This window comes from Podarcis cretensis (genome assembly GCF_951804945.1).
Source record: "Podarcis cretensis genome assembly, chromosome: 2".
In the NCBI taxonomy this organism is placed as follows: Eukaryota; Metazoa; Chordata; class Lepidosauria; order Squamata; family Lacertidae; genus Podarcis; species Podarcis cretensis.
In genome coordinates this window covers 10,839,938-10,852,014 of record NC_137171.1, presented here as the reverse complement: position 1 = coordinate 10,852,014, position 12,077 = coordinate 10,839,938, and the positions used below count along the sequence as shown (strand labels likewise).

Sequence of the window (12,077 nt, the reverse complement as noted above, 5' to 3'; positions counted from 1 at the left end):
TGTGCGGTGGCTGCTGGGAGCTGTAGTCTTTCCCCTCCCGCAATACCCCGAGCAGTTAGGAGGGGCCATCCTCCTCGACACTGCAACTCCCAGCATCCTCCTGAAGAAAACAGGAGCTTGCGAGATCTCCGGGGAAATGTAACGCCTACGGAAGCGAAAGGCAGGAGGGGGGTTGGAATGAATGGAGGTGAGCGAGGCATGAATGGAGCTAGGAACGAGCCCGGAATTTGCAAACGGCAGGGGTGCATCTGAGCATGTGCAGAGACCTAGTTCACTGCTTTGGGGATCAGCTATCACAATAAATGAATGAGCGCTGTTTAGGCTAGGCTGGAGGCCGTGTCTTCCATCCACGTAGCCTTCAGTGCTTGGGTCCAACAGTATAAATACAGTCGAGATATAGATAGATAGATAGATAGATAGATAGATAGATAATTTGACACATTTTGACTGACACCAAAGGAGCCATACTCCAAAACGTACACAAAAGCTTATACCAAGAACAAAGTTAGTTGGACTGGTGCTACTGGACAATTTTTTAATTTTTTTATATATTTCGACTTTATCCGACCAGCACGGCTACCTACCTGAGTATAAATACAGGCAGACATAAATGATCTCAGAAATAAACCCAGATACTGATCTACCTGACTGCATTAGGAAAACGGAATGTGGGCGTGAAAAAGAGGACCAGCATGTTTCTACTTAGGCTGAAATCTCATACACGCACCAGCCTTCGCCAACCTGGTGCCCACCATATGTTTTGGATTATGCTTCCTTTGGTGGCAGTCAAAATGTGCCAGCAGGAGCTGATGGGAGTTGTAGTCCAAAACATGTGGAGGGCACCAGGTTGGGGAAAGCTCTAAAAGGTTACCTTTCTTGGTTATCTTTCAGCTACCAGGAATTTGCAATTGGTCCTGACATACGTACACACAGACCTGACACCCCATTCATGCAAACTGACACATAATTCCTTCCATGGACTTTGCCTGCATGTGTAATACTATGATTTATGTGTAAATCACCTTCGGACGGTGGCTCAGAAGGCAATTAAGAAATTCATGGTAATAATAGGACCTGATTCTGCCTAGGCTTTGATGGGCACGGCTGACCATAGGATCAGGCTGTTGGACTGCAAATCCTTTGTGACCTGCACCTAACGCCAAGCCATTTGGAGGATGGGAGGAGTTGCATAGCAGAATACTAGGTACAGCTAATCAGTCTGCAAAACAAAAGTGCATTGAACATCTCACAGAGGAAAGCATGTTTACTGCACCCAAACTGCTCATGTGTGAAGAATGCAGCTAGCATTGTTAAATGATGGGATTCCCAAGTCAGGACTCCGCAGCAGTTCTCATTCTCCAAAGGTCCTCATAACGGAGAGAATCCAGGGAATGAAGAGCGTGTTGATCTGCACATGCTGCCTTCGCTCCCTTTGCATTCCAGAATAATCCCTGCCGCCACCTGATAATGAGCAGAAGTGGACAGGCCTCGTTATTGCTTCTGTCAACACTCAGGCCTTATCAGTTCTGTCGTAACAGACTCCCCTCTCCCCAGCAATGGCCTCTTGTGTGCAGGGTTGCTAGCATCAAGTAGGTGTTTAAAGGATCAGAGCTGTGAGTCACTCTGAGACACAAATATTTTGAAGGTGCAGATACCCTGCTGGCCTCTCGAGAGCGGTTCCTCCTGGCTTGTGCCATCTCAAGGTACTGACAGGCCTTCTGATGAGCGAAAGGACATCTGGCTGAAGGAGACTAGCCCAGCACTGAGCAGGTGCTTTGTCTGACAGACTCGATGCCTAGCACCTAATTAAAAGCATCTCAGCAGTAACAGCACGAGGAAAGACCTTTGCTTGCAATCTTGGAGAGCTGCCGCCCATCAGAACAGGCAGAGCTGGGCTAAATGGAACCAAGCATCCATTTAAGGCAGCAGCTTGTGTCAAAACTTGGGATCACAGTGGCTGAACAGAGCAAACAGGTTATATGTATCCCATGCCTCTGACTCTGTATTCTAGAGTATAAGGATCCCTGTCCCAACATCCTAGGCAGGTGTTTGTCTGGTCTGCTTTGGAAGATCTCCATAACCTTATTGGGGTTTTTTTAAGGACTCTGTTCAGCGCAGTGTCTCCTAGAGCAGGAATGGGGATCCTGCGGCCTTCCAGATGTTGTTGGACTACAACTCCCATCAGCCTCAGTCAGCACTGTCAGTGGAGAGGGGTTGCAATCCAGCGAGTGGTGCTGTGGGTTAAACCATAGGGCCTAGGGCTTGCCAATCAGAAGGTTGGAGGTTCGAATCCCCGCAACGGGGTGAACTCCCATTGCTCGGTCCCTGCTCCTGCCAACCTAGCAGTTCGAAAGCACGTCAAAGTGCAAGTAGATAAATAGGTACCACTCCGGCGGGAAGGTAAACGGCGTTTCCGTGCGCTGCTCTGGTTCGCCAGAAGCGGCTTAGTCATGCTGGCCACATGACCTGTACGCCAATAAAGCGAGATGAGCGCCGCAACCCCAGAGTCGGCCACAACTGGACATAATGATCAGGGGTCCCTTTACCTTTACCTTTACCTTTACCTGACATCTTGAAGAGCCCCAAGTTGCTCATCCCTGGGCTAAAGAGAATTGCATTATATGCAGGGCAAGTTTATTAGGGGCAAATGGGGCACTGCTCCACCAGCCTCAGTCTGTCCTCAGCCAGCCACCACCTGCCTGCCTTCGTACTTACAGCAGGCCCAGGGAGTGGCACGGCTTGTCACTGTCTTTGATTTCACCTTCTGTTGAGCTCCCCGCTTTCCACCCTACCAGCCTCAATGTGCTCCAGCCATCACTGCTTATACAGCTAAATATAGATATACAAATTCATCTATAAATGTCAAAGCACCTTCAAGTGAAATCTTCTAACACCCATTAAGATCTCTCAACTCAGCCTGCAAAGAGCTTTTGCCATTTGGCAAGCAGATTTTTCAGTTTGGCATCCACTTGCTGAGCTGTATAGAACAATGGAAATCTCGGACATGGGCTAAGCCCACCTGTGGCTAAAAACTAAACCAAACTGGCAAAGAATAATAATGCTGGCCTGTGGCTAAACTCCCACTTTGTCAGTTTTCCTCCAGCCACGCCTGTAGCCAGTGCCACCTTCTGCCTGGGCTGGCTGCCCTCGCCAAACCCTCACCAGGAAGGCAAGTGTGTGTTAAACCACCAACATGCCTTGCTTGCTGTTGCTCGGCTCCTGTAACCTCCTGTTAAATAAGCCCCAAAGCCCTCTCTCCAGCAATTCCCAGAAACATCAGGAGGAAATGACAGGGTGAAAGTTCAACTACCCAATGGTTATAAATGAACTGTTTCCAAAAATCAATACACCATCCTGAGAGCAGCTGACGCCAGTCCAGCTTTGCGCAGCTGTAGGAAAGGACTGGAACGCTGACTGATGTATGGTCCAGTTCTTGGTCCTGTCTGAAGGATTTGCAGTAGCTGCCACCCTCCACATCTGCAAAATGGGGGACGACATAATACTGACCTACCTTGCAGGGCTGTGCTAAGGACTGGTGAGCTAATGAATGAAAAATGCTTTGGGCATTCTAGTGACCTATGAAATCCACATGTTTATATCACCGTGTTTGTAAAAGGATGGCTGAAACAAGTTTGTCTATTAAACCAAGCAGAACCCCATTTTTGCAGAGAGAAGGATGGGTGATGGAAGGAACTGGGCAGGGAGCCCCATCTTCCCCTGGCTATGCATTGTTAAAGGTAAAGGTGGTACAATATCTGGGTTACAAGTCTGGCATATGGGGTGTAGCTGTTAGATGAGGTAAAAATAACACAAGGGAGAGTCAATTTTCTCATAGAGCCACAAAGCTCACTCAGTGTGCTTGGACCAGTCATTCTGATCTCAGTCCAACCTACCTTCCAGGGTTGTTGTGAAGACAGAATGAAGGGACATATATATGCTACCTTGAGCTCCTTGGAGGAAAAGTGGAATAAAGAGGTGATGACAAAATAATGACAAAATAGACTTTAGTAGAAAATACATGGTGTGTGAATAGAGTGGAGAAGGTTGTGTTCCTCCTTGTGCTTTTTTGGCGATGATCTGCCGGTGGTATATCAGAAGTGGGGGACCTGCCCCCCCCATGTCAACTTACAGATTTGAAAATAAGGGACCAGCAGCCTTGAAAATAAGGGATCAGCAGCCAAAATAAGGGACTTTGCTTAGCTTTTGCACGTCGGGGCTGCCGTCGTCCTGGCGTGAGGAGTTCCATCGGCCCTTCCCCACCCAAGAAAGAAGGAGGGAGGAAGAGAGACTCTCGCCCACGAGCCTGGCATGAGGCGATTGCGGCGCCGTGACAGCCGCTGAAGCGCCACCCTTCAGCGTCCTTCCCTATCCCCTCCTCTTCCTCCTTCCTCAGGCCGCCTCCTCAGCCGCCTCCAGCTTCCCCTGGCAGTGCGGCAGAAGTCTCGCAAGAGAGGGGCTGCCTGCCCGCCTGCCGCCACCCGTCTCCTCACGATGCGCCCCTGAGGGGGAAAGGGGAGAGACGGAGATGCGGCAGCTCGTGTGCGCGCTCTCGCAGCAGAGGACCTTGAGCCGCTGCTTCCCTCCCGAGCCGGAAACCTGGGGAATTTAAGGGACATCATCAATCCGGGACAGCAGCGGGACACGGCGCTAGGATAAGGGAGTTTCCCGCCAAATAAGGGACAGTTGACAGCTATGCCCCCCTCCGAATGTTGTTGGACTACAACTCCCAACATCCTTGACTATCAGCCATGCTGGCTGAGGTTGATAGGATTTGGAGTCCAATAACATCTGGAGGGTCCCTGGTTCCCCACCGCATTTGGATATGAATGCAACTGTTCTGTACGCTGTGAAGTTCTCAAGAACATTCAAATAACCCCAGTGGATTGGATCGGTGGCCCACCTAGTCTAGCATCCTCTTCTCACGGTGACCAACTAGATGCCCATGGGAAGCCCACAAACAGGAGCTTACGCACAGGCCTCTCCCCTCCTTCAGTTTCCAGCAACTGATCTGCAGAAGCACACTGCCTCCAGCCCCTGCAGTAAGATAACAGAATAAGAGAACAAACGCTCGCCATTATCAGTCATGACATGCAAGAATTGGAGACAGCCCTTCTCGTTCCTGTTAAAATTCAGGCTTCGGGCTGAGCCAGAGCTTTGCCCTTGAGATCTATTTTTAGTACAAGTATTCCATTCTAGAATGTGTGGGGAAAAAATCAAAGTGCCCCTCTGAGCATAAGCAAAGTGTATTTGCCTAAATAGCACAGGATGTAATGGGTCACTGCTTGAGTACAGTACCCTGAAAGCACCTCATTTTCTCACAACTTTCTTTTTTCAGCATGACTTGGCTGCTGGCAGTGCCACTTAAGAGTTGAGAAGTTCGTATACCGCTTCTGAAATTGCATGTACAAAGGTGTCCTGCTGCAACAAAATGTTGCAGCATGGCATGTTCGAGTCAGTAAGCCATGCCCTCTCCAACTTACTTCATTCCATCCCGACGAGTCATCATTCTGTAGCAACTAAGCATGCTCAGTTGGACCACGTTGGGGTTTTATCCCATCCTTATGATTTAGCTTTGTCTTCCTCCAAAATATATATACTTGTTCTACTGCAGATCTCAGGATTTCTCCATGTCTGCCGACATCTCCCTTTTGTGGGTCGAGCTGTTTCGGCTGTATAAACAATGGCACTCACACCTGAACATTTGAAATAAGGGGAAATGGAATGGCAACCTTCCTCCAAGGGGCTTGCGGTGGCACAGATATTGTTCTTGCATGGCCTGCTATTCCAGGGCTGGCCAGTGATTCCCAGATCTAAGCTTCAGAGGCACAACTTCATCAAGGCAACTGCTGACAGGGTGCCCAGCTGCAAAAGAAGAGAAGACTCCCATGGCTTTATTTTTATTTATTAAATTCAAGAGGTCCGCAGGACAGATAACTTTGGCAAGAGGTGTGTGCAGCTATGCACAGGTAGATAAGGGTCCCACCTAGCTAATTCCCCTTCCTGTGGGAGGGTTGGCATCTAGTGCCACTAACTTTCCTTTGCTCTGCAAGCCCTGAAAAATTGTGTTGCTCCCAGCACAGCTGAGAAACAGAAAGGGTTAAGGTTTTCTTCCAGCTGCTGCGTGGAAGTCGCTTCCCCCACCTTCCCTGGCCGCTAAGAGCTGCCTTGTGCAGAGGGCGCCATCTATTGGCCTGAGGAACACCCGGCATCTGCTAGGCCTGATGCAACTCAGCGGCATATTCCAGACTCTTCCTGGCAAGTGTTGCCAGCTGGCATTTATGCATGTTACGCGGGTGTATGTATGCGTACACACATGTATTTGATATGCATGAAACAGCAACACTGGAACTGTGCTGGTTAGGGGAGTGATAATTTTGCCCCTCCCGCTGTTTTCTGCAAAGAGATTTTAATATGCATGGACAATTTCTCTCCCTTAATATTCTGGAAATTATTTGTTGTGTGATAAGTTATTGATATGATAGTCGTAGTAAATTTCTTCATTGTGTTTTAACTACTACATTTTGTAATTCGTGGATACTATTCTTAAGACAGGGACGCGGGTGACGCTGTGGGTTAAACCACAGAGCCTAGGATTTGCCGATCAGAAGGTCGGCGGTTCAAATCCCCACGACGGGGTGAGCTCCCGTTGCTCGGTCCCTGCTCCTGCCAACCTAGCAGTTTGAAAGCACGTCAAACTGCAAGTAGATAAATAGGTACTGCTCTGGTGGGAAGGTAAATGGCGTTTCTGTGCATTGCTCTGGTACGCCAGAAGCGGCTTAGTCATGCTGGCCGCATGACCCGGAAGCTGTACGCCGGCTCCCTCGGCCAATAAAGCGAGATGAGCGCCGCAACCCCAGAGTCGGTCATGACTGGACCTAATGGTCAGAGGTCCCTTTACCTTTTATTCTTAAGATGGTGCATCACCTTGAAACTGGGTTCATAAAATCATGGAGTTGGAAGGGACCCCAAGGATCATCCAGTCCTACCCCCTGCAGTGCAGGAATATGTAACTATTCCTTATGGGGATCGAACCTGCAAACTTGGTGTCATCAGCACTACACTCTAACCAACTGAGCCATCCAGTGGAATACGACTGAAGCTACCGTATATATAACATTCCATATAAGATGATTAACAACTCATGATGAATGAATGAAGTGAGGGATGTAAAGATGCCAGGTGTTTAGGCTTGCCCGATATAGTTGAGGGATGACCCAGTGGTATTTGGGAATAGTTATTAAAGGTAAAGGTACCCCTGCCCGTACGGGCCAGTCTTGACAGACTCTGGGGTTGTGCGCCCATCTCACTTAAGAGGCCAGGGGCCAGCGCTGTCCGGAGACATTTCCAGGTCACGTGGCCAGCGTGACATCGCTGCTCTGGCGAGCCAGAGCCGCACACGGAAACGCCGTTTACCTTCCCGCTGGTAAGCGGTCCCTATTTATCTACTTGCACCCGGAGGTGCTTTCGAACTGCTAGGTTGGCAGGCGCTGGGACCGAGCAGCGGGAGCGCACCCCGCCGCAGGGATTTGAACCGCCGACCTTTCGATCGGCAAGCCCTAGGCGCTGAGGCTTTAACCCACAGCGCCACCTGCGTCCCACAAGGATGACCCAGTGGTATTGAGGGATGACCCAGTGGTATTTGGGAATAGTTATTAGTGTTGTGTATATAGCACTTCACAAGAGTATTACAGGCAAAAAGACAGAGCACTGTCAATCTAAATGTTGACAGTGTGCAAAGCTAACAAGAGGGGGCATAGAGAAGGATGGAATTGAACAATCAAGCTAGCTTTATGAGTGGTGAATGTGCACAGATGCAGCAATAAGCGCATGGGCTTCATTTAAGTTCAGGCTTCTCTGAAAAGGTGAGTTTTACAGGAAGCATAGGTGTCAACCTTCCCTTTTTTTGCAGGAAATTCCCTTATTCCAGCGCCGTTTCCCGCTGCTATCCCAGATTGTTAGATATCCCGTGGACTGTCCCCGGAACAGGTGAGGCTGCTGATCCCTTATTTTTAAATCTGAAAGTTGACAGCTATGACAGGAACCATGGGAAAGAAGTGGGGGTTGGTTTCACAAAGGGGGTGGCGTTTCAGGCAAAAGAGGCAGTAAGTGAGAATGGGCAGCTGCATTTGACAGCACAGGAAACTTCCCAAGAACATCAGAACACAGCTAGAACCTTACTTTCTATCAGAAGTGTTTCTGTTCAAGATCCCAGCCTGCGATCCATGCCCAACTCTAGGCTACTCCATTCCAAATGACACTGAACATTTCATACTTGTGCATTGAACATTTCTTCATTGGGACTTTTTCTTTAAATTCTCTCTGCCTTTAGCGTTTAATCTCAGAGCCTCTGTCTATTATCTTTGAGAATTCTTGGAGAACAGGCAAGTTTTCCTGTGGGCAAATGTCCCCATCTTCAAAAAAGGGGGAAAGGAATCAAACCAAATAATATATTCCAAATTATACAACTTATCCAATAATAATTATTATTTTTTAGCTGACAAGATCAGAGGTCCCCACCTGGGACCTAATCATCTCATCGTTCTACTGCATTTCAAAATATTACAATAATTCCCTTAAGACATTCTGATGTTAATCCTTCGTTATTTTCAACAGCCTCTGCGTTCATTCAGCAAGTGAGTTTAAGTAAATGTTTCTGTGTGGATTTTATGTCTTTTCTTTATAGTCCAAATCTGTGGATGTTAATCAAACTTGCAGATGACACCAAACTGGGAGGGGTAGCTAATGCCACAGAAGACAGAACTGGGATTCAAGATGACCTTAACAGGTTCGAGAACTGCCCAGACTAACAAAATGAATTTCAAAAGTGACAAATGTAGGGTTCTGCACTTAGGCAGGAAAAAGCAACTGCACAAATATAAGATGGAGGCTTGCTAGTAGTGCGTGTGAAAAGGCTCTAGGGGTCTTCATGGACCACAAGCTTAAAATGAGTCAACAGTGTGACACAGCAGCAACAAAAAACAAATGCTATTCTAGGATGCATCAACAGAAGTATAGTGTCCAGAAAAAAGAGAAGCAATAGTACTACTCTATTCTGCCTTGGTCAGACCTGCAATATCATGTCCAGTTCTGGGCACCTCAATTTAAGGAGGATATTGAAAAGCTGGTACATGTGCAGAGGACATTTACCTTCCCGCTGGAGTGGTACCTATTTATCTACTTGCACTTTGACGTGCTTCCGAACTGCTAGGTTGGCAGGAGCAGGGACTGAGCAATGGGAGCTCACCCTGTCGTGGGATTCGAACCGCCGACCTTCTGATCAGCAAGTCCTAGGCTCTGTGGTTTAACCCACAGCACCACCCGCGTCCCTTCCTTTCAACTCTACAATTCCACAATTCTAAGTGAGTTGACAAATGCCAACCAGACATCTATTTTTTACCCCTAAGCCTGGTGCTATAAATGTTGCAGGGTGGAATCATGGTATTGCCTGATTGTTTTTCAGTAAAGCCGGATTTTCTTCTTTCTTCTTCTTCTTCTGAGTAAAAGCCTACAGCATTTTAATTTAGTGCATGCATACTTGAACATTAGCCGTGGGGGTGGACTGCCTTAGAGTGGTCTTCTCCTTTAAAACAAAGCATATATATGGGTTTTCCTGTGGCCCACAGATGTGCTTTCAATTTACAAAGTCAGGGTGCGTGCTTGTGATCTTTCAAAAGCAAAAGCAGAATGGGCGATAAGTGACCCTGAGCATGCACACTCGCTTAAGAGCAGAAGAAGTGGTTTTTCCGGACGCATTAATTCAGCCTTCGCTGCAAGAATCCCAGCCGCCTTCTTCTCTGTGGGGGTGTTCCCCTTTGTGGTTTTACCCTCCCTTTGCAAGTGGGTGTTGCTGAAGCTCTCACCACATTGGTGCCAAGTAAATACTGGTGTGCGCCTTGCGCCCAGGCTCTTGCAGTGTCTTAGCGTACAGGCGGTGACCATTTTGCACGGGTTTTTCCGTTCCTGCCTCTTCCCACCCCAAAAAATGTTGCCGTATAGAGCGTTTCTATTCAGGGTTTCAGACAGACAGACACGCCCTTTTGCAGGACATTCCATTCCCTTCAGTTTTCCGTCCTGCAACGGTCAGTCAGGAATGCCAGCTGGCCAGGAAAGTTGGGACACAAGCAAGGAACATCCTGACTTGCTCCTGTACCTTTAATAGAGGTTTGATTTGCAGAAAGCAATAGGTGAAACTTTCCATAGCTTGGGAGATAAAGCAGGGCCCACCTGCTAATCGCTGCAGATCAGCGACTTTTAAAGGGACAGGACAGGTAAAAGGGCTGGTTCAAAAGACAGCAGGGTAGCTGTGAGAAATGCCTTAAATCATGAAAGGCAGCGCTGAGGCCAAATCTGCAGAGGAGGGTTTCTGTTTCAGTCCTGTGTGCTGTAATTTACTGTCCTGCCCTTCTGTCCCTCTCATGAGCCTCTTCTAAGGGCAGATAATTCTACATCTCTGCATTTGATGTCATTTGGAAGATGGTTTTGGCGGGGGAAGGAAGTCACTTGACCTTTATCCTTGACCTGGCTTTTGACACTTGAGGTGTACATATCTTTTCAGGACCCACCCACTGTTATGATTGCAACTTCTTTTAAACTGTTTTTAATTGTGCGCTTAAATGTTGTGACCCACCTGGGACCTTGCAGGAGGAGGGCAAGTAATAAATAAACAAGGGACTGTGTGACGCTTAACCACAATGGCATCCCTCTTGCCTTCTTTGTGCCTTTTTCAAGCTATGCTATAGATTTTGTCCTTGTTAGACTGGCTGTAAATAACCTGCCATCTCCCTGAAGAGATCCAGAGGGAAGGATTAGATCTTAGGAAAATGTGTTATACCAAGTCAAGGCCTTTGGTCCAGCTCAGTATTTTGTACATCACTAGTCTTCAACTGGTCCCAGGGCCAGGGGCATAGTGTGTGGGGGGGCAGGGGGCCATAGCCCCAGGTGCACAATTTTGAGGGGGCATGAACCAGGTGATCCCTGTCCCGGACAGGCACATCCTGGCAGGCACTGTCCTCGGCTCCCCATCCTTCCCTGTCTGGTGCTGGGGGTCTCTGGGCCCCGGAGACCAGCCTGTCCTCGCTTCTGCGACCCTGGCCCCCTTGCTGAATGGCTGCCAGGCCAGCACTCACTTGCTCTTGCTTGGTGCAGTCCCCAGTCGGTGAGCGGACATGGAAGGAGGGAGACGGGCAAGGGGAGATCTCAGAATGGCCCAGCCCAGCACTTGTCTCCGCAGGCTTCAGGGGGATTCGCCTGCCAAGGGTTGCATCATCCGGCCGGGCTCCCCCTGTGCGGTCCGGCAGCGCAGCCCCTTTTTTTCTCTGGTGAGGGTTCGATCCAGCACCTTCGCTGGTGAGGGCTGGGCTGGCACAATGGGCTCTATTTATACTCCATTTATGCATGCCCTGGGTGCCAGCAAGCCAGGCTACGCCACTGTCAGGATCCACAGCTGGATATTGGCCTCATCAAAGGCACAACTAAAGGTAAAGGGACCCTTGACTATTAGGTCCAGTCGTGACCAACTCTGGGGTTGCGGCGCTCATCTCACTTTATTGGCTGAGGGAGCCGGCGTACAGCTTCCGGGTCACGTGGCCAGCATGACTAAGCCGCTTCTGGCGAACCAGAGCAGCGCACGGAAACGCCGTTTACCTTCCTGCTGGAGCGGTACCTATTAATCTACTTGCACTTTGACGTGCTTTCGAACTGCTAGGTTGGCAGGAGCAGGGACCAAGCAATGGGAGCTCACCCCGTCACAGGGATTCAAACCGCCAACCTTCTCATCGACAAGTCCTAGGCTCTGTGGTTTAACCCACAGTGCCACCCGCGTCCCTAAAAGCACAACTAGAAGCATGTACCGTATTTTTCGCTCTATAAGATGCACCAGACCACAAGACACACCTAGTTTTTGGAGGAGGAAAACAAGAAAAAAAATATTCCGAATCTCAGAAGCCAGAACAGCAAGAGGGTTCGCTGCGCAGTGAAAGCAGCAATCCCTCTTGCTGTTCTGGCTTCTGGGATAGCTGCACAGCCTGCATTCGCTCCATAAGACGCACACACATTTCCCCTTACTTTTTAGGAGGGAA

General features: G+C 48.8%; 1 long non-coding RNA gene across 1 annotated transcript in view; it reads right to left on the bottom strand.

The window, feature by feature from the left end:
• The window catches only part of LOC307210810, a 554,287-nt gene that overhangs the window by 526,246 nt on the left and 15,964 nt on the right, over nt 1-12,077 (bottom strand). The gene's annotated exons all lie outside the window — the stretch shown is intronic.